Below are 20,400 nucleotides of genomic sequence, written 5' to 3' on the forward strand. Positions count from 1 at the left end.
GGAACAGGTGTTTCTATAATCCAATGAAACAACAAAAAAATCAATACTGGACAGGTACAGGAAAGCTACAGTAATCCTAACCTTTACATTCCCTATTTTTAAACATATACATTGTCACATATACTGTATATAGTGTCACTTTGTTCCAGTGAAGCACAGCTAAAAATGTTAATGAAGGCTTATTTTAGTCACTATTCATATATATAATTATTTCTAGATCTGATTATAGGGCATGGCTAACGCTAAAAAGCTCACGCCGAGGGTGAGGACACACGTAGGGGCCGTAGCATATTAATTGATTGTTAATGGCTGCATGGTTTTGTGGGTAAAAATGTGGAATTGCCTGCAAAATGGTGCAGACATTAATTATCAAATTGTAATTCGTGCCTACTGCATGCGGTGGTTTTCGTCCGTTTGTGACCGCCTCATCCAGAGATGATGTAGCACTCATTAACCATAAAACTAATAATCCTGTAACATTGTGTTATAATGTTCTGCAGCAGAGAAAAATAACATTAGGTGCATGGAGGATAACAACCGCCTGGCTGTGATGTGGAGCCTGTGTTAGATGATCTACTAGGGGACCTGGTACAGGCACATGTGGAACGCAAAAGACACTGCTGCAATTTTATCAGATGTTTTAGTGTCCCCATGATAGTGATACTAGCCACAGTTAGTTACTGATTGGACTTGCTGTAGAGCCATGCCTTCTGCATACTTGACTGTGATGCTCCTCCACTATGCTCTGTGCTATACAGTGTATTAGCAAGCAGAGAGAAAGTTAGTGGTCAGGGACCCACTTCAGTTAATAGCACTGGTCAAGACACATATAGTATGATTCCACAATCATACTGTGTGCCTGCCATCATGAAAGCATGATGGCAGGCACACTGAAATATGAACCTACGGAGAGGCATTTTCCCACTTACATATTGGAGCCAGTAATAGAACAGCATGGTGGCCTATCATCTACTGGTCCCATCTATGAGGTCTACTGGTAGATCGTGGTCTACAATTTGCCACTACTGCCTTACACCATTCTGTATTATGAAATAATTGCTGAGAGGGCAAGTTGCACTGCTTAATCTACATGCCATATTCATACACCTGGATGTCATAGAATGCGATCCACCACTTAAGAGCACCCTCTATTTTTCAGACTAAGAAGAAGCAGCTCTCACTCTGGTGAACTCAACCCAACCATGTATTATGTCTTTGCCCACAGATTTTAATGGGTTCCATGTATATTAAAGTGGCCGCTATAGGAGCAATGTGTAGGAAACCATAACTTCTCATGGCTAATCACCATGGTTTTCATAAGCTAAGCTCCCTCTGTCACAACATACACCTCTTCCCGCGACTGCCAGATGCAGGGCATAATAGGATCAGAGTTATGCTGACAGGCGTAATACACTGCAATGCAGAAGTATTGCAGGGTATTATATGAGCGATCACAAAGCATAGTCCCTAGTGGTTAAAAGTTAAAATGTTTACAACTATAAAAAAGAAATGAAAGAAGTAAACACAACAAACTTTTTTTTATACATTAAAAATATATGTAAAAAAATATGAAAAAAGTAAACATAATTGGCTTAGCCGTGTCTGTACCAACCTGAACTAAAAAATTATTATGTTAATTAACCGGCAATGTGAACGCTGTAAAAACAAAATAATAAACATAATGGCAGAATTGTTGTATTTTGTTCATCATTTCTGTTTGTCAAGCCCTCACGCAGCTCAGCGACAGAAATATTAAAGAGGTATGACTATCAGAACATGGCAACAAAAACAAGATTTAAAAAAACACAAATTTATTCTGCAAAAGTAGTAAAACATTAAAATACAATATAGATTTGGTGTTGCGTAATCGTACTGAGCTGAAGAACACATTTAACGTCATTTATATTGTACAGCGTAAAAACAAAGCCCAAAAAAAACCTCAAAATTTGTTTTATAAAAGTTATGCAATACATTATGTGTACCGCAAAATGGTGCCATTAAAAAATACAACTCGAACCTCAAAAAAACAAGCCATCATACGGTTATAGTCGACAAAAAAATAAAAAAGTTATGGCTCTCAGAATGCGGGGATGAATAAACTAAAAATATCACAGCGTCATGAAGGTCAAAACCGGCTGCAACACCAAGGGGTTAATGACTTACAACAAAATGACGTAACTGTACGTCAGGTTTTTGAGCATCTTGAGATCTATGCAATAAAACTTAAAGAAAGTGAATCTCTTTAAATGTGAACTAGTAGGGTACAATCACTTTTCCTAAATGCAAAGAGTGCAATATATTATTGGTCATTATTGGTCATTGCATCTTAAAATGAAAATCATACAAAAATAAAATAATTATAGCCAATCATTAGCAACCCCTGTTATTTATTCCAATGTAGAGGACAAACTAATAATAAATGCATAACAATAAATGCAAAATAATAAATAAAATTAATAACAGAACTTTAGAAGGTTTCCTACTTATCCAACCTATTCACGGACTGCATCAAAAAGATGTCAAAAATAGAAACATTGACTTGAGTAATATTCCCTGTTCTCGGCACTATAATGAACTAGAGGATGAAAGACGAAATCCTCTGTCAAATATATTTCTGAAAGAAGAAAAAAGAAGATAAATGAGAAGTGAAAACCAGTAAATTAAAGGTCATTGATATTTACCTGGTTCTGTGCCAAAAGGCCCCTGAGCTAGTCCTACTTCTGCTTTGGTCTGTGGAATAATGATAGTTGGGTACAATCATTTAATTTATTATCATGTAAAGCATTGACGTTACAGGATCAGCTACTTTTATGATAAACTGTTAATGGTGCCTTCATGATTTTATCTATTAGATTGTAACATGTGTAAATATATTATATTTGTTCCTTAATGTGACCAGGATTATCAGTTATTTATTTAATACCATAATTCAATTTATTTTTTTATTGTTTTATGACCCGGAGATTTTTTTAAACTTTGGCTCTTGTCCATGTGGCTGTCTGGAACTTCAGCTTAGACCTATTCACTTGAGCATGTAGAAAGATACCAATTATTGATTGAGTCGGATTCCTCAGGTGAACAATATTGTTTCGCTTAAAGTGAATTTCCATCCTTGAAAAGGATTTTGTTGTTATTTTTTTTTAAATAGGATAAAAATTCTGTGCTGATTAAAGCGTGCCTAACCTTTCAGGTGACATTTCAGAATAAGTTGTCTTGTGTGTGTATATGAGGAATAACACTATTTCTGGCCATTATATAACTTGTATCCTGCATTTTTTTACCAGTCTTCTATACACTGCACACAGAGAAGAGGAAAATCCGGGTCTTCTATCTCTATCACATATATACAGAAGACAGAAGCAACGACATTATATAGCAGTGTAGCTGTGAATCAATCACTGGGGTGAGATATAACACTTGCTAGAAGCTGCAGCAGGGTCTCTGTGTGTCTCTCTCACTCTGCTCCTGCTCACTACTATACCTTCTAACTCCATAGGCTTCTATGGGCAGCTGCAACCTGTTCCTTCAGTGAGTTGATAAGCAGTAAGTTTGAGGTGAGTGAACAGTTAATAAGGGGGGGGGGGGCAGCGTGATAAGTAGAGAAAGAAGATTTTTTTTTTCTAATAGGATATATTACAAGGTTTATAAAATTGGCTTGTTCGATCTATTTATGCAAGTTTTTTGAGAAATTAGTGACCATTTAAATTTTTAATTTATCTTATCTGTAACGTTTGGAGCTCTAACTTTCTGATACAGAGCTCCAAATCCAATACATAGACAAAGATTTACATGGTCACTAACTTTTCAACAAACTTTTCATAAATCAATAGTGCAAGTGAATATAAGAAACTATGTAATATATCTTATTAGAGAAAAGTTCCTTTTTCCACTTATGAGGCCCCTCCTAACTCACTCTGAATTTACTGCCTTTTCCATCTCCTCAAGTTGAGATAGACTGAGATATCAAGTTATAGCTGTCCATAAAAGTCTATGGAGAGGTGAGCAGGAATCAGGAACAGAGTGAGACAGAGGAGAGAGAAACACAGCCGCTGCAGCTTCTAGTAAGTATAATTCTCATCCCAGTGCTGGATTCACAGCTATACTGCTGTTTGATCTCCTCCATGTTGCACAGATTCTATATGTATCAGATAGAGATAGAAGAGCAAAAAACATGTTATGTACTGAACATAAATAGTGTTATTCCTAATGTACATATTACAGCTTATTCTGACAAATTAACCTAATTGGTTAAGCACACCTTAAAACATAACATGCTAGGTTGCCTGCAGCGGCCTCTAGAGGGAACATGGAAACGTATTGCATACTTTTATGCATTGAACCCAATAATACGGCAGTATGCAATATGCTCCCATGCTCCCTCTATTGGTGGCTGCAGGAAGCCAGTATGTTATGTTTTAAATCTATGTTTATGCAGGGGATTTGGTGCTATGTATCAGAAAAATAGAGCTCTGTTGCTATAAAGATACATTAAGAAATAAAGCACAAAATGTTGGACGTAAAACTGACATGATAATAAGAGGCAGAGATTTGCTTTAAGACAAGCTGGCAGAAAAGCTGTTTGATCATTCTGACCCTTCTTCAAGTATTAACATTAATACATTCACTTGGACAATCCAAGGGTGCATGTTTAGAAAACGGTCTTTGAATCAAAAACCCACTACCAAGTAGAACATGTATGTAAATCAGCATCAGAGGTATAACTTTAAATTCTTAAATATAACTTAACCCCTTCCCGCTCCTTGACGTACTATTACGTCATGGCAGCTGTATCGTTCGCGCTCCATGCCGTAATAGTACGTCACGGGAGTAAAGGCCGTTTCGGCCGTCCTCCCGACACATACAGGAGCTGTGACGCTGCTGTCTTGTTCAGCAGCTGTCACAGCTCCTACAGCGGGGACCGATCGCTGTGTCCCCGCTGATTAACCCCTTAAAAGCTGCGTTCTATAGAGATCGCGGCTTTTTAGGGGTTAAGCTGCCATCGCCGGCCTGCTACGCGATAGCGGCCGGCGATGGCGACTATGGCAACCGGACACCAAACAATGGCGTCCGGCTATGCCATAGATGGAAGCCTAGTGGGTCCTGACAACGTCAGGACCCACTATGCTTGCTGTCAGTGAGTAGCTGACAGTTCTAATACACTGCACTACGCATGTAGTGCAGTGTATTAGAATAGCGATCAGGGCCTCCTGCCCTCAAGTCCCCTAGTGGGACAAAGTAATAAAGTAAAAAAAAAGTAAAAAAAAGATGTGTAAAAATAAGAAAATAAAAGATTTAAAAGTAATAAAAGTAAAAATCCCCCTTTTTCCCTTATCAGTCCTTTATTATTAATAAAAATATATAAACAAACAAATAAACTATACATAATTGGTATCGCCGCGTCCGTAACGGCCTGAACTACAAAATTATTTTATTATTTATCCCGCACGATGAACGCCGTAAAATAAAATAATGATAAACCGTACCACAATCACAATTTTTTGGTCACTTCACCTCCCAAAAAATGGAATAAAAAGAGATCAAAAAGTCGCATGTACCTAAAAATGGTTCTGATCGAAACTACAGTTCATTACGCAAAAAATAAGTCCTCGCACGGCTTTATTGATTGAAAAATAAAAACGTTCTGGCTCTTAGAATAAGGTAACACAAAAAGTGAATGATTGTTTACAAAACGTATTTTATTGTGCAAACGCCATAAGACATAAAAAAAAACTATAAACATCTGGTATCGCCGTAATCGTTTCGCCCCGCAGAATAAAGTGAATATTTTATTTATAGCGCACGGTGAACGCTGTAAAAAAAAAAAGAATAAAAAAACAATAGTAGAATTGCTGTTTATTAGTCACCACGCCACCTAAAAATAGAATAAAAACTGATCAAAAAGCCGCATGCACCCCAAGAAAACTACAATGGATTCCTCAAGGGGTCTAGTTTCCAAATTGGGGTCACTTTTGGGGGGTTCCCAATGTTTTGGCACCACAAGACCTCTTCAAACCGGACATGGTGCCTAATAAAAAAGAGGCCTCAAAATCCACTAGGTGCTCCTTTGCTTCGGAGGCCGGTGCTTCAGTCCATTACCGCACTAGGGCCACATGTGGGATATTTCTCAAAACTGCAGAATCTGGGCAATACATATTAATTTGCGTTTCTCTGATAAATCCTTTTGTGTTATAAAAAAAATGGTATAAAGAGGATTTTCTGACCAAAAAAAAAATGTACATTTCATCTCTACTTTGCTCTAAATTTTTGTGAAACACCTAAAGGGTTCATAAACTTTCTAAATGCTGTTGTGAATACTTTGAGGGGTCTAGTTTCTAAAATGGGGTATTTCATAGGGGTTTCTAATATATGGGCCCCTCAAAGCAACTTCAGAACTGAACTGGAACCTAAAAAAATAAATAAATGAGGCAATACTTCGCTTCTTACATTATACTGATAATGAGCAGTGCCCACCCCGAGATGACCCCAGTTTTGACCGTTTGTATAAACGGAGACCCCTATTAGACCGTTCCAGTGCCCGGTTTTCCCAAACATACACCCCCGAGAAGTGTATTTCTATTGATGAGTCCCTGGTACATTTTAAAGGGAGGGTTCAATTCCGCGAGTACCTGCCGGGTAAGAGGGCAAGGTATGGCGTGAAGATGTATAAGCTGCGAGAGTGCATCAGGGTATACCTACAGGTTTAGGATATATGAAGGAAAGGCCACCCCCCAAACCAGACTGCATCCTGGACTACAATAGGTACATGGGAGGGATGGACTTGTAAGATCAAGCCCTGAAGCCCTACAGCGCTATGCGGTGTGGTATAAGAAGCTGGCCGTGCACATCATACAGATGGCTTTGTACAATGCGTACGTGCTACGTCGATGTGCAGGCCAGACGGGAACTTTCCTGGAATTTCAAGAGGTGATTATCAAGAACCTAATCTTTAGGGACCAAGAAGGGGGGGCACCCAGTACTTCTGGAAGCGGGGCCACACGCATCGTACCAGGGCGGCAACACTTTCCAGGGGAAGTTCCCCAAACTGGCAAGAAGGGAAAAAGTCAAAAGAGGTGCAAAGACTGCTATAAGAGGGCGATAAGGGATGACACAATATATCAATGTGACACGTGTCCCGAGTAACCAGAGCTCTGTATGAAAGCGTGTTTTAAAATTTATCATACATCCCTTGGTTTATAATTTACCCCAATTTTACTTACCCTGATGCACTCCGCACAGCTTATCCCCCCTCGTCTTTCCCCTCTGAGCCCTGCTGTGTGCCCAGGCAGCTGATAACAGCCACATGTAGGGTATTGCCATACCCGGGAGAACCCACATTACAGTTTATGGGTTGTAGGTCTCCGGTCAAAATGCTCACTACACCTCTAGATGAATGCCTTAAGGGTGTAGTTTTTAAAACGGGGTCACTTCTTGCGGGTTTCAACTGTACTGGTACCTCAGGTGCTTCTGCATACATGACTTCACACTAGAAAATCCCCAGTAGGCCAAATGGTGGTCCTTTCCTTCTGAGCCCTCCCATGGGCCCAAACGGCAGTTTATCACAACAAATGGGGTATTGCGGCACTCAGAACAAATTGCGCAACAGAATGGGGTATTTTGTTTCTTGTGAAAATAAGAATTTTTGAGCTAAAATGACATATTATTGGAAAAAATATATATTTATTTAATTCCCAGCCCAATTCAAATAAGTTCTGTGAAGAAACTATGGGGTCTAAATGGTCACATTACCCATAAATGAATTCCTTGAGGGGTGTAGTTTCCAAAATGGGGTCACTCCTGGTGGGTTTCCATTGCTTTGATACCTCTGGGGCTCTGCAAATGCGACATGGCAGCCGAAAACCAATCCAGCAAAATCTGGACTCCAAAGAACACACAGCGCTCCTTCCCTTCTGAGGCCTCCCATGGGCCCAAACGGCTGTTTATTGCCACAAATGGGGTATTGCTGCACTCAGGAGAAATTGGGCAACAAAATTGAGCATTTTGTTCCCTGTGAAAATAAGAAATTTTGATAAAAAATTACATCTTATTGGAAAAAATGTCATTTTTTTAATGTCACAGCCCAATTGAAATAGGTGCTGTGAAAAAAACTGTGTGCTCAAAATGCTAACAACAACCATAAATGAATTCCTTGAGGGGTGTAGTTTCCAAAATGGGGTCACTTTTGGTGGGTTTCCATTGCTTTGATACCCCTGAGGCTCTGAAAATGCGACATGGCACCCGAAAACCAATCCAGCAAAATCTGGACTCCAACAAACATATAGCGCTCCTTTCCTTCTGAGCCCTCTCATGGGCCCAAACGGCAGTTTATCACCACAAATGGGGTATTGCCACACTAAGGACAAATTGGGCAACCAAATGGGGTATTTTGTTCCCTGTGAAAATAAGAAATTTTGATCACAATTGACATTTTATTGGAAAAAATGAAATTTTTTTCATTTCACAGCCCAATTCAAATACGTGCTGTGAAAAAACTGTGCGGTCAAAATGGTAACAACAACCATAAATGAATTCCTTGAGGGGTGTAGTTTCCAAAATGGGGTCACTATTGGGGGATTCCTACTGTTTTGGCAACCTCTTCAAACCCGGCATGCTGCCTAAAATATATTCTAATAAAAAAGAGGACTCAAAATGCACTAGGTGCTTCTTTGCTTCTAGGGCTTGTGTTTTAGTCCACGAGCGCAGTAGGGCCACATGTGGGACATTTCTAAAAACTGCATAATCTGGACAATACATATTTAGTAGTGTTTCTCTGGTAAAACCTTCTTTGTTACAGAAAAAAAAATGAATAAAATTGAAATTCCGCAAGAAAAATGAAATTTGCAAAGTTCACCTCCACTTTGCTTTAATTCCTGTGAAATGCCTGAACGGTTAAAAAACTTTCTATATGCTGTTTTGAATACTTTGAGGGGTCTAGTTTTTAAAATGGGGTGTTTTATCAGGGTTTCTAATACATAGGCCCCTCAAAGCCATTTCAGAACTGAACAGGTACCTTAAATAAAAGGCATTTGACATTTTCTTAAAAATATGAGAAATTGCTGTTTATGTTCTAAGCCTTGTAACGTCCAAGAAAAATAAAAGAATGTTCAAAAAACGATGCCAATCTAAAGTAGACATATGGGAAATGTGAACTAGTGACTATTGTGGGTGGTATAACCGTCTGTTTTACAAGCAGATGCATTTAAATTCTGAAAAACGCAATTTTTTCAAAATTTTCTCTAAATTTTGCAATTTTTCACCAATAAACACTGAATATATCGACCAAATTTTACCACAAACATGAAGCCCAATGTGTCACGAAAAAACAATCTCAGAATCGCTTGGGTAGGTTTAAGCATTCCCACGTTATTACCACGTAAAGTGAAATATGTCAGATTTGAAAAATGGGCTCTGAGCCTTAAGGCCAAAACTCGGCTGCGTCCTTAAGGGGTTAAAGTTCATTGGGCCACCTCAGACACCAGTTCTCAAATGCAACTACAACATCTGCACCACATATACAGTAATGTCACAGAATAGGAATACCAAACTCTTCTAGAAAGATGTTGGGTAAAACAAGGAGAATTCTATGGGATACAAAGTCGCAGATGGTGGATGGTCCCATAAATCCTCCAATACCATAGTGCACAAAAGAATTCCAGGGGCCACAGTTTAGACAACGACAGTTTCACAGAAGCAACGTTTTGACTCCTTGTATGGCTGAGTCTTGAGAAAGGAAGCTTGAGACAGACCCAGTCACACAAGAGGTTGAAATGTTGCTTCTTTGCCTGTGTACTTCTCTTAGATCAATAAAAGATTGTTTATAGATTATGTAAAGCCCTTAGACTTCTAATGTGCAGAGCAGGAATACTGTCAAAGAACAGGGATAATTTCCATGTAAACTTACCCTAAGGCAGCAATGAACTAGAAGCTCAATAGTTTGGCAAAAGAGGAAGTGCAAGAGCCAGGCTTATAAAGGAAGTCAAAAGGGGGAAACTAATAAGGTAATCAATGCAAGCAAGGAGTCAGTAATCAAGAGAACCTAGACAATAAATTAAGCATTGCAGCTGTCCAGCAGCACCAGTAGCTTAATGAGAAGAGCTACTGCTGGGACACAGGAGTTTCTTGGTTTGAATTCTGACACCTACTTTATTCTATTACTCGCTTACACTATTTGAATGTTTTCCCTTTACTAAGGTTTTTCATGCAGGGGCTATGTCAGATCTTATAATAGACATATAAGTAGATCTAAGGTTTGAGATCAATTAGTGTTAGGACATTTGTATTTCTAAAATCAATTGGAGTCCCCAATGCATAATAAGAAAGATCTTATAGATCTATGATTTTTGCATAAAAAGTAAATTTTTTCTAAACTATTTTTTTAAGATTACAAAGATACACCGTTTTTGATAAAAGTTAATCAAAAGTTATTAAAATGTTCTCTCCTCACCTCAGACAGTATTATACTGTAGAGGCAATTATTCACCATCCACATTTTCATTTCTAAGTGGTATTAATTTGATCCAGCATTAAAAGATAAAAGGACATGTTATCCCTATCAAGAAAAATATCTAGTAAAGCTTAGGACATGTTACAATACTTGGCCACCTCTTATATGTAATTAATTCTGAGAACAAATACAATTCAAATAGTATGAAATGAATGAATCATATTCTACCAGACCTAAACATAGTTATACCAGTCCCTGATGTAAAAGCTTATTTAATCCTAAACAATGAACAATTTTTCATTATTTTGAAAACACAAGTATTAATCTAAGTACAGATCTGAACGGCAGATGTATCATCTCAGCACAGCAGTGGAAAATAAGGTTATACATTTACGGCAGTCTATAGCAATGATGCCCAAATTAAGGCCCTTATCTGTCCAAACCTGATAAAAAAAATAAATATGGAAACTTTACTTCTTGAACGTGATATATGGGGCATTGATAAAGTCCATTTAAGGTCCTCGCAATATCTCGAATTATCAATACCTTTCATACAGGATTTCCTCCTGTTTAATTGCAACAACAAATATTTTTTTATACTTTCATAAACGTTTTGCAAATTAAAAAACATCACAAAGAATACAAATTGCTACCTTAAATTACATATTCTTTTCAATATTAATATCACTTATTTTAGTATTTGCAGTAAATGGTAGCATTTGTCTCCAATAACTCATATTAAGCTAAGAATGTGCATCCAAATGTCACAGAATTTCTGTGTTCCATTTTAATTTAAATATTATTGTTATTATTTACTGAAACAAATAATTTTAAAGAAGATAATTTTATCTCTCACGAGTTTGTGTTTTTGTAACACTAAGGGCATGCCCAGACGTGGCGGAATTCTCCCACAACTGTCCGCATCAATGCTGCACAGAATCTGCGTTGCAGATTCTGTTGCGGATCTGCCCAAAGTGGGCATTAAATTGATGCGGACTAGCCGTTGCGTATTGAGGTGAAAGTACTTCCCTTCCCTAGTCAAAGTAAAAGAATTTCATACTTACCGGCCGTTATCTTGGTGACGCGTCCCTCTTTCGGCATCCAGCCCGACCTACCTGGATGACGCAGCAGGCCATGTGACCGCTGCAGCCTGTGATTGGCTGCAGCCGTCACTTAGAGTGAAACGTCATCCTGGGAAGCAGGACTGGAGGAAGAAGCAGGGAGTTCTCGGTAAGTATGAACTTCTATTTTTTTTACAGGTTGCTGAATATTGTGATCGGTAGTCACTGTCCAGGGTGCAGAAACAGTTACTGCCGATCGCTTAACTCTTTCAGCACCCTGGACAGTGACTATTTATGGACGTCGCCTAGAAACGCTCCCGTAATTATGGGTGCACACACGTAATTACGGGAGCCCCATTGACTTCCTCAGTCTGGCTGTAGACCTAGAAATACACATAGGTCCAGCCAGAATTAAGAAATGTCATGTTAAAAAACCAATACGCTCCGCAACACACATAACATCTACATAACATCTGCGGACTTCATTGCGGAATTTTGAACCTACATTGAAGTCAATGGAGAAATTCCGCAATGAGTCCGCAACCAGTCCGCCACACGTCCGCAACAACCATTGTATGCTGCGGACACCAAATTCCGCACCGCAGCCTATGCTCCGCAGCGGAATTGTCCGCAATGTGCAAACGAACCCTACCAAAAAGCTGTGGAAAGCAATGGAGAAACGGGTCCGCCACGTCTGGCCATGCCCTTAGGGTATGTTCACACGCTTAACAAAAAACGTCTGAAAATATGGAGCTGTTTTCAAGGGTAAACAGCTCCTGATTTTCAGACGTTTTTTGAGCAACTCGCGTTTTTCACAGTGTTTTCGAAGCGTTTTTTTACAGACGTTTTTGGAGCTATTTTCAATAGAGTCTATGAAAAACGGCTCCAAAATCGGCCCAAGAAGTGTCCCGCACTTCTTTTCACAATCCGTAATTTTACGTATTTTACGTATTTACGTAATTTTACGTATTTTGACAGCGACGCTTCAAATTAAGGCTCGTGGGAACAGAACACTGTAAAACCCATTGAAAGCAATGGGCAGATGTTTGTAGGGGTGTTTTTTCAGGCGTAATTTGAGGCGTAATACGCCTGAATTACGTCTGAATATAGGCCGTGTGAACATACCCTAATAGCATTATGATCATTCAAAACCTCTTTAGGAAATTCCAGATAAGATGAAATTAGCTACAATAAAAAACCTTAGTCGCAACATATTTTATATGACCTATGTGTTCATTTGTCATATTATATAGTCAATATAGCATATCAAATATATAGATTGCAACTTTTTAATATATTTATAGAAGGCTTGCATTGTAAAATATACAGTTTTGCAATAATTGACATACAAAAGAACAGTATTATGTTCCAAATTAATTTGCAAAGACAACATTTCACTATTGCATTCGAAGGGCCTGTTCACATCAGTGTTAGGTTCCGTTGATGGGTTCCGTCAGACCTTCCCATCGGAGGAACCCATCAACAGAAAGGCAAATGGAAACCATAGCTTTGATTTCGCTGTTGATTCCGTAAAAAAAATGAAACCTTACGGAACGGAGACAAACGGAAACCATTAGCAATGGAAACATTACCTTTAAAATCAATGGTAATGCAAACGGAAGCTATGGTTTCTGTTTGCCTTTCCGTTGATGGGTTCCTCCGACGGAAAGGTCTGGCGGAACCCATCAATGGAAACTGACAGCTGATGTGAACACACCCTAAATGGGATAACACTGGGTAAAACTGATATGAAAAAATACTTGGGGATATTAGTTAACAGTAAACTGAAATGTACCAGCCAGTACTAGGCAGATGCTAAACAGGCAAATATGATCATGGCACGGGATGCATCAAAAGAGGTATAGATGCACATGATGCACATAGTTCTATTTTACATATTATTTGTGAAGATTGTGTGTGCGTGTAGAATGTATCGAAAAATGTGCCAAAATTTGGTGCAATTTGGTACATTTAATTTTAGACTAATTTAAAAACAGATGTTTGCACCTCACTAGACACTTTTAGTGTTTAGAAAATGGGCGTGACTTAGTGGTGAAGGGGCATGGCTTAAATACACCAAAATGGGCCAACCAAAAACTAAGCCAACCAAGAGTTGGTATAAGGATGAGAAAAATGTCTAACATGTCTAGCAAGATGTGCCAAATTTAGCAGACAAGCAGACATGAGATAAATTTGGCACATCTTCAAACTGCCAAAATCTTAGACTGTTAAGTAAATCTACCCTACTGTGTACAGTTTTGGGTACCCGTGTACAAGAAAAATATAGCAGAGCTGGAACAGGTTAAAAGGTGAATAACCATAGTAATAAATGTAATGGGTGCAATGCAGTATCCAGAAAGATTATCAAATTTAGGGTTATTTAGTTTGGAAAAAAGATGGCTTAGGGTGACCTATTAACTTTGTATCAATATATTAATGGTCAATACATACGTTAGTCTAATGATCTATTTATACCTAGGACTGTAACCATGACAAGGGTCATCCTCTATGTCTAGAGGAGAGAAGGTTTTTATTCCAACATAGAAGGGGATTCTTTACAGTAAGAGCAGTGAGACGATGGAACTCCCCACCAGAGGAAGTTGTTATGTTGAATTCAGGGAAAGAGTTTAGAAGGGGCCTGGATGCCTTTCTTGCGTATAATAATATTTCAAGTTATGGTTATTAGATTTCTGGAGATGGGTTGTTGATCCAGGGATTGGAGTTTTTCCCAAGATGAGAAAAATTGTCCTCGGCCTCATAGGGAAATTACCTTCTTCTGGATAAACATGGCAGAATAAGACAAACCAATAATAAACAAAATCCCTCCAGGAAAGTAGAAAAGTCCTCCTACATACATATAAACATGAAACAGTCAATTAAAGGACTAGTGCCAATCTGTGAAAAGCTAAAGCCCTAAAATACATAGTACAATGTGCCACGCTCACTTCTGGCAGCTGCCAATGCTCCTGCATGGATGGCGCCATGTTTTTGGAGGCAGCTACAATCCCTTTCCTTTTCTAGATGCTGAACCCACCTACATTACTTACATCACTTGCGGAGGATTTTCCACTGCACTCTGACTTGGATGCTCTGACAGGTGTGTAGGCACTTCTATCTTGTTCATTTATTACTGATTTGGCACGTATGTGCTTCACCTATTCTCATCGGCCAGACCCTTTTTATATACCGACCCATTAGCCATTATGGTTGAGAACCCGGACGAAGCAGGTGGCGAAACACGGAGATCAAGATTCCCTCCTTTAGTCTGCGCTCTTTCTCTTTTCTTTATGTGCCTGTGTTTGTGTGCTAATTTGCCCCTCATTTCACTATTCATTTTAGGGCTGTTAGCTTTTCACAAATTGGCACTAGTACTTTAATTGACCGTTTCATGTTTATATGTATGTTGGAGGATTTTTGTACTTTCCTGGAGGGATTTTGTTTATCATTGGCTTGTCGTTTTCCCTTATGTTTTATTTCATTAAAATTTTGATCCATAGTAAAGATTTATACTATTTTATATCACTTTGATTTTTCTGCCTGGTTGTTTTTGTATACAGTACTGTGCAAAACATTTATGCAATCGTGGAAAAATGCTGCAACGTAAGAATGCTTTCAAAAATTGTTTTTTTATCAATTAAAAAAAATGCAAAGTGAATTAACAGAAGAAAAATCTAAATCAAATCAATATTTGGTGTGACTACCATTTGCCTTCAAAACAGCATAAATTCTTCTAGGTACACTTGCACACAGTTTTTGTAGGAACTCGGCAGGGAGGTTTTTCCAAACATCCTGGAAACATCCTGGAAAACTAACCACAGATCTACTGTGGATGTAGACTTCCTGAAATCCTTCTGTCTCTTCATGTAATCCAAGACAGACTCGATGATGTTGAGATCAGGGCTCTGTTGGGGCCATATCATCACTTCAGGCCTCCTTGTTCTTGTTTACACTAAAGAAAGTTCTTAATGACATTAAAACCAATCAAACACCTCCCTGATGGTATTGCATGGTATTGCATGATGGATAAGTATCTGCCTGTATTTCTCAGCATTGATGACATCATTAATCCTGACTAAATCCCCAACTTTCGCCTGCAGAAAATCATTACTGTACCGCTCTCCAGCCCATTGGCAAACAACCTGCCTTCTTTTACAGCCAAATATGTCAAAGTTTGACTCATCAGTCCAGAGGACCTGCTGACAATTTTCTGCACCCCAGTTCCTATGATTTCATGCATAGTAGAGTCGCTTGGCCTAGTTTCCACGTTGAAGGTATGACTTTTTGGCTGCAATTCTTCTTTGAAGACTACTTCTGGTCAGACTTCTCCGAACAGTAGATGGGTATACCTGGGTCCCACTCAGTGGCGTAACTACCGCCGTAGCGACTGCTACAGGGCCCGCGGCATGGGGGGGCCCGTGTTGCCCGCCGGCACGGGCCCCCACCATGGCCGCAGGCTCCGCTAGCAGCCGCTATGGCTGCTACAGCGGGACGCCACTGAACACTACGGCAGAGCAGGGAGGTATCTCCCCGTTCTGCCATTAAACAAAAGACATGTATCCCCTCTCCACAGGATAGGCGATACATGTGTGATCGCTGGCATTGATAGGGAGAACGGGGGACTGAAAGTCCCCTGAAGTTCTCCATCACAAACCTCGGACTTCCGGGGTCTGTGTCGGCAGCTCCGTAGAAATGAATGGAGCGCCGGTCGCGCTTGTGCACATGCGTGACCAGCGCTCCTTTCATTTTTATTGAGCTGCCGACGCAGACGCCGGAAGTCAAAGGTTAGTCATGGAGAACTGGGGGGACTTTCAGTCCCCCGTTCTCCCTATCAGTGCCAGCGATCACACATGTATCCCCTATCCTGTGGATAGGGGATGCATGTTATTTGTAGGACACACTATAGGTCGCATTTTTTTTGGGGGGGGGCCGTATGGCGTTACCTGCAGGGGGGGCTGTATGGCGTTCCCTGCAGGGGGGGCACTGTATGACGTTCACTGCAGGGGGGGCGCTATATGGCGTTCCCTGCAGGGCGGGGCGCTGTATGGCGTTCCCTACAGGGGGGGCTGTATGGCGTTCCCTACAGGGGGGCTGTATGGCGTTCCCTACAGGGGGGGCTGTATAGCGTTCCCTACAGGGGGGGATGTATGGCGTTCCCTACAGGGTGGGCTGTATGGCGTTCTCTACAGTGGGGACTGTATGGCGTTAGCGCCATACAGCCCCCTTTGTAGATAACGCCAAACAGTCCCCCTGTAGATAACGCCATACAGTCCCCCTGTAGATAACGCCACACAGTCCCCCCTGTAGATAACGCCACACAGTCCCCCCTGTAGATAACGCCACACAGTCCTCCCTGTAGATAAAGCCACATAGTCTCCCCTGTAGATAACGCCGCACAGCCCCCCTGTAGATAATGCCACACAGTCCCCCTCTGTAGATAACGCCACACAGTCCCCCTCTGTAGATAACGCCACACAGTCCCCCTCTGTAGATAACGCCATACAGTCCCCCTCTGTAGATAACGTCATACAGTCCCCCCTGTAGATAACACCATACAGTCCCCCTCTGCCATACAGTCTACAGGGGGGGCTGTATGTCGTTATCTACAGGGGGGGCTGTATGGCATTATCTACAGGGGGGCGCTGTATGGCGTTATCTACAGGGGGGACTGTATGGCGTTATCTACAGGGGGGGCTGTAAAAAAAGGCACTATCTACAAGGGGGAGGGGGGTGTGTGACACCCAGGGGAGGGGGGGCCCAGTCAAAAGTTTGCTATGGGGCCCAGTCTTTCCTAGTTACGCCCCTGGTCCCACTGGTTTTTGAGTTCTGAGCTGATGGCACTACTTGACATCTTCCGATTTCGAAGGGAAGTAAGAATAAAGTGTCCTTGATCTGCTGCACTAAGATTCCTCGGCCGACCACTGCGTCTACGGTCCTCAACGTTGCCCATTTCTTTGTGCTTCTTCAAAAGAACTTGAACAGCAATCTTGAAACCCCAGTCTGCTTTGAAATCTTTGCCTGGGAGAGACCTTGCTGATGCAGTATAACTACCTTGTGTCTTGTTGCTGTGTTTAGTCTTGCCATGGTGGACCTATGACATGAAACTGTCTTCCAAAATCTCACCTTTGTAGCAGAGGTTGGCTGTTCCTCTCCGGTTTTAAGCTGTTTCTGTTACAGTTAATGACTTTGTTTCAATTTCATATGAAAACGATGATGATTATCACCTGTTTGGTATAATTGGTTAATCATACACCTGACTATAATCCTACAAAATCCATGACTTCGTGCAAGTGTACCTAGAAGAATTGATGCAGTTTTGAAGGCAAAGGTATGTCACTCCAAATATTTGATTTCGATTTCGCTTCTGTTCATTCACTTTGAATTTTGTTAATTGTTAAAAAAAACAAAAAACTATTACCACTTCTATTTTTGGAAGCATTCTTACTTTGCAGCATTTTTCCACAACTGCCTAAAACTTTTGCACAGTACTGTATGTCGGGAAATTTTTCCATCATATACATATACATTCACCCCAACAGGGCTTATATCTAACCTTTTTTACATTTTCTGATAAATTTGAATGCAATCTATTGATCTCTGTAAGCAGCCATTACACCCCTGCCTATTATTAATTTTGTCAAATTTGCCTAACAAGCTTCGCGCTTGCTGAGAGTAGTCATAATCTGAAGGGCTCTATAATGCATATTTGCAATAGGAGTTCCCTTTAACGTAAGAAAATATGAAATAGCAATAGCTGCATGAAAAAATACAAAAGAGCACTTGTTTTGTGGATAGGAGAAGAAATAGCCCAGCATTGTCCACTTCATTCTCTGGGGTTGTTCTACCCGCCAATTTTCTTAACTCAGAGCTAAATATACCTGCAGGCAATGGTGCTTCAGTGACATCTGTGGGGCAAAGTTCTGGTCTAACATGCACAACTACCTTATGTAATTGCCTATTTTAGTGAAATTCATAAAGGGCAGAAAGATGATTAAAAGGATATTGTCAGCAAGAAATATGTTGTGTGATATTCTTCTATCAGCTTCATAGGTATGATAAATGATTATGGAGTTGCTCATTCTTACTATTCGATGATAATTAGACATTTAAAGTGCCATCACCTAACCAGTTTTGCCCTTTATATAAAGTAATTTGGCAGTAAAGACACGTGCCTGTATACTGTAAGTTTCACTAATTAAAACAGAAAACAAAACAAACATATACTGTGCACATTGAATTCATTAAATGTCATATCATATAGAGACTTAATTCATCCCAAAATATGGAAATACAGGTTAAATGGAATATCTCTGCTCCTAAACCACACTCACAGGGTGTCAGGAAGCTAAGGCATAGATTGCTCTTCTGTTGGATTGTTAGATCGGAGAGCTGCGTCAGCTTTACCATAGCCATCAGAATTGGCATGGGAGGAACCAAGGTGGCAACTGGTAACAAAGATTTCCTAACTAAGAAAATAGTGAGGGTATGTTGACACGGCCTATTTTCAGACGTTTATCGTGTCGTAATTGCTCCGAAAACGGCTAAAAATGCGGGGGCTGAACGCCTCCAAACATCTGCCCATTGATTTCAATGGGAAAAATGACGTTCTGTTACCACGGGGCGTTTTTTATGCGGCCGTTTTTAAAAACAGCCGCTTAAAAAAAGCCTTGTAAAAAAATGCTTGTCGCTTCTTGAGCCGTTTTTAGAGCCATTTTACATTGACTCAATAGAAACACAGCTCCAAAAACGGCTGTAAAAAAGCCTTCCCTTGAAAACAGCTCCGTATCTTCAGCCATTTTTTGTTAAGCGTGTGAACCTAATGCTGCAGGGTCAAGGAGTCATATGAATTTTTTTTCAGGACACCCCCTGAACAATTTAGCTTGGAATAGACTACTCACTTAATATCTCAGTCAGCAATGCATAGGTGCATACGAAGGCAAAAAGAGGACTATGATCCCACCTGGTGTATCCATAGCTATATCCGCACCACATCAATAAAAAGTTACTATAGTAACTGGGGTCACAGGCCCCTGTTACTATAGAAACTGACAGTAGTTACCCGCCTGGTTCCGGAGCGCAGCTGGGGTCCTGACGTCACAGCACTGTGCGCAGTGTATGACATCACAACGCTATGCGCCGCGCACAACATCCAGACCCTGGATAGAGTAAGGACCTACGCTGCGGCTGAAGAGGAGGGTAAGATTAATATCCCCGTCTGCTGAAGCTGATAGGTTGGGGTCCAACTCCCGAGACCCATGCCAATCAGCTGTTTTGAAGTGGCTGCAGCGCTCGTATGAGAGCTGCTTCTCCTTCATTACGGTCACTTGCTCACACTGTGAATCCGTGTCGGCGACTCACAGTATGAGCAAGTAAGGGAAATGAAGAGGAAGCAGCTCTCGTACGAGTGCTACAGCCCCTTCAAAACAGCTGATTGGCCGGGGTCCAGGGAGTCAGACCCCGACCCATCAGCTATTGATTGCCTGTCCTGAGGATAGGTCATCAATGTTTAGGGACTGGACAACTCCTTTAAGCCTACGATGTAGCAGGCTTAGAGGGCCTATGAGACAGGATCACAGATTGTGTGATGCTGTCTGCTGGGCCCTGTATCTAAGTCAATCATATGGTAGGCTTAGATACAGGGCCCATGTGTGATCCTATGTGATGGGCCCGGTATATAAGCTTACCACACTGTAGGCTTATACACAGGGCCCCAGCAGACAGTAATCTTATACTGTATAAGATTACTGTCTGCTGGGCCCTGTATCTAAGCCTACCACATGTGTTACTAATAATTTTTTTTGTGTGTTTTTTTACAGGTTTGGTCGTTGGACTACGTAGGATTCGAGGGCTACTTCGATGTCGGCTGTTTTTTATTATCAATAAAATGGTTAATGAGGGTTG

The sequence above is a fragment of the Rhinoderma darwinii genome, chromosome 4 (assembly GCF_050947455.1).
Source record: "Rhinoderma darwinii isolate aRhiDar2 chromosome 4, aRhiDar2.hap1, whole genome shotgun sequence".
NCBI lineage: Eukaryota > Metazoa > Chordata > Amphibia > Anura > Rhinodermatidae > Rhinoderma > Rhinoderma darwinii.